The sequence below is a fragment of the Budorcas taxicolor genome, chromosome 21, assembly GCF_023091745.1.
Source record: "Budorcas taxicolor isolate Tak-1 chromosome 21, Takin1.1, whole genome shotgun sequence".
NCBI classification, from domain to species: domain Eukaryota; kingdom Metazoa; phylum Chordata; class Mammalia; order Artiodactyla; family Bovidae; genus Budorcas; species Budorcas taxicolor.
Window position 1 is genome coordinate 24,201,250 of NC_068930.1, and position 3,156 is coordinate 24,204,405.

The window sequence follows — 3,156 nt, forward strand, 5'->3', positions numbered from 1 at the left end:
GACTTTGAACTGTGGGGGTCACCCAGCCAACTTCGAAGCTGGCCTTTCAGTGCTGCCTTTGTACACGTGTAAGTAAAACAGTCAAAGTTCATTTCTGCCAAGCAGAGGGCCTGGAGCCTGCATCCGTGGTTTTGCCCGGAGACCAGGGGCCTTCAAGGGACCCGCCGGGCCAGGTGGGGGAGGGGAGGTGAGCCGCCCCTAATTGTCTTTAGACTTTAGAAAAGGCATTCTTAGGATTTGTGATCAAAGCCATGGGCCTGTCTGGTTTTGATTTTTGAGATTTATGGTAGTATGGTAGTCCCTTTCTCGTTTAAAGCGAATATTAGTCTCTAGAACTTTCGTCGTGGTTTTGTCAGCTGACCCTCCAGCCACACGTCACTGTGTGCCAGGCACCTGCCAGTCTGGGAACAGGACCTCTAATTGGTCACCTGTAGCTCTAGTGACTCTAGTGTTCTGGTAACCTGCAGGAGTCTGCCTTCTTGCTTGACAGCAGCGGGGGTACAGCTGCTCTCTTTGAGGTAGGGTGAGTTGGCCATGTGGGTCATGGTTTTCTTTCCTCCAGGCTCACCTGGTTGCCTGTATGTCCATGGAGGGAGAGGCAGTGAGTTGAAGTGGGAACAGAGGTTCCCGCTTCTCACAGAAGATTTCTGGGTGAGTCCTTGACCTGTGGTGTGTGGCCATCGGGCCATTTCTTCTGAACTTGAGGCACTTCCATTCCAACCAGGCATTTTCTACCAGGGAGACTTATTTTAGGCTCTCTGTCTGGAGACAAGGAGACGGACAAGGTCTGGCATGGTTTTTGAGTTGGAGGAAGGGAGACTAATGGGCCCACCAGAGATTTTGCATACCTTCTATTTTAGGTTTGCCTTGTGGCCCAGGGATATTTCTACCAGAGTTGTGCTTGGAAATCTCAGGTTTGAAGTTGGAAGGGAGTAAATAAATAAAGGAGGAGTCAGCGCATCTCAGGATGCTGTTTACAGCTCCTCATCTGACTTGCTCAGCCAAGAATCTGAGGGCGGGGGCTCACCTTGTTGAATTAAGGAATCTGCTGAGTCTCTTGTTAATGGTGGTGGATCCTAGCCCTTAGACTGCAAAACTCGAAGAGGACCTTAGAGCTTGTCTGAAAGATAGAGACAAGAGAAAAACTTCATGCTTGAAATCACTCAGTGATTGACAGAGCCAGCACTCAAACACAGGCTTTAAGAGTCCATTTCCAGTGATCTCTCTCTCTCTTTTAATATGTATCTATTAATTGGGCTGCACCCAGTCTTAGTTGTGGCATCTGATGTCTAGTTTCCTGACCAGGGATTGAACCCGGGTCCCCTACATTGGGAGTGTGGAGTCAGTCACTGGACCACCAGGGAAGTAAGTCCCCTAAGGGCTCTTAGCACAAAGCTGCTGCCTGTATGCCTGCTGGAGCATCTGAGTTACGCTCCATCCAAAAACTGTGCCAGTGAGAACATGAAAACCTGAGATACGCTCAGGACATAAGTAAATGAAGGACCTTATTTTCCGGTTGTGTTCCGCATACTGTTCTGGAGGATTTGATGGCCAGTGTGACTACATGGGGAAACCGGGTGTTTCAGGGTGTTTTAACACTTACTTCTTCAAAGTCTGCCAGTTCAGCGGGGCAGCAGTTTTAGTCATCGGCTTGTGCCTAAGTCCCACTGAGTATTTTTTTATCTAGAATGCTTTCTTCCTACTTTGTACCTGTGTGTGATTTATTTAGACATGGTCCGGGAGAAGAATGGGGATGGAAAGGAAAGGCCAGAGACCCAAACTGGTATCTCTTCCTGGGTTACATCTCTTACTACCTTCCGTTCATGAGGTCTTCCGTTGTTAATTGCTAATGATCACCTGTGCCTACAACAGGGCCTGGCACATAGTGGGCCCTCCATAAATTCTTGTTGAATAAATGTACTGGGGGTTAGGAAAAAGAGTTCCCTCCCAGAAGGGACCGACAAATGACAGACGGAGGCAGAGACAGGGAGGTAATTGATGGGAGCTGCAGAGTTTTGCTGTGAGTCAGGGCTTAGAACAAGCTCCAGACAGGTAAGGCAGGAGGGGCTGGGAAGAGCAAGTCTCACGAGGGGTGGAGCCACTGGGTGGAGACTTGTGAAACAATAGATGTGGAATTGGACTGGTTATGGGGAGGATAATAATAACCATGGGTCTTGGGCCAGGCTTGTGTAAGTGCTCTGTGTGTATCCTCTCCCTTAAAAGTCCTCACAGGTGCTAGTTGTTGCCTTCAGGCTGAGTTGCTCAGTCGTGTCTGACTCTTGGCCACCCTATGGACCATAGCCCACCAGGCCTCTCTGTCCATGGGATTCTCCAGGCAAGAATACTGGAGTGGATTACCATTTTCTCCTCCAGGGGATCTTCCTGACCCCAGGGATTGAACTGCCTGAATTGGTAGGCGCATTCTTTACCACTGCCTGGTTTTTCCCATTTAGCAGATTGGGGAACTGAAGCACAGAGGAGTCAGTAACTCATTCAAGGGCACAAAGCTGGTGGTGTCTGAACTCAAGCAGACTGACTTCAGACTTGGCTGCCCTAGAATGATGATGAGTTCAGGTATTTCTGCCCTTGTCAAGGAGCTGGGCATTCAGAGCTTTGGGATTGCTAGAAAGGATAGCAATGGAAATATTGAAAAAGAAATTGCTGGTCTGCAATGCAGTGAGGCTGGTCAGGGAGATGGCCCTCTGCTTCCTTTGCCAAGGCCCTCAAGGTGTCTGAAGACTAGAAATGTTTTCTTTTTTTTTTTTTTGGCTGCTTTGGGTCTTAGTTGTGGCATGTGAATGCTTTCTTGCTGCTTGTGGGATCTAGTTCCCTGACCAGGGATCGAACCCTGGCCCTCTGCATTGGGGGTGCAGAGTCTTAGCCACTGAACCACCAGGGAAGTCCCCTGTAAGGGAATATTTATTTGGGGGACCTAACTATTTCCCAGGCACAGTGGCTAGTACCAGATTGGGTCTGTTTTGCACTTGATAAAAAGATTTAGGAGACTTTCTTTTTTAAGGTTGCTTTTCAAGTTATGTTTTAGTCCACATGTATTTGAAACTGGTGGGAATTTTAAAGCCAGAAGTGTCACCTTTGTCCATGAGGCCTCTAGAAAGTGTTTCCCACCTGCTCAAGCCTTCCCTTCCTACTCCAAGT

General features: G+C 48.5%; 1 non-coding gene across 1 annotated transcript; it reads right to left on the reverse strand.

Moving 5' to 3' along the window:
* Positions 1–2,826: 2,826 nt before the first annotated feature.
* TRNAG-CCC (transfer RNA glycine (anticodon CCC)) lies at positions 2,827–2,899 on the reverse strand. The gene has a single exon. It is a non-coding gene; the product is annotated as a tRNA-Gly (tRNA).
* Positions 2,900–3,156: the final 257 nt, after the last annotated feature.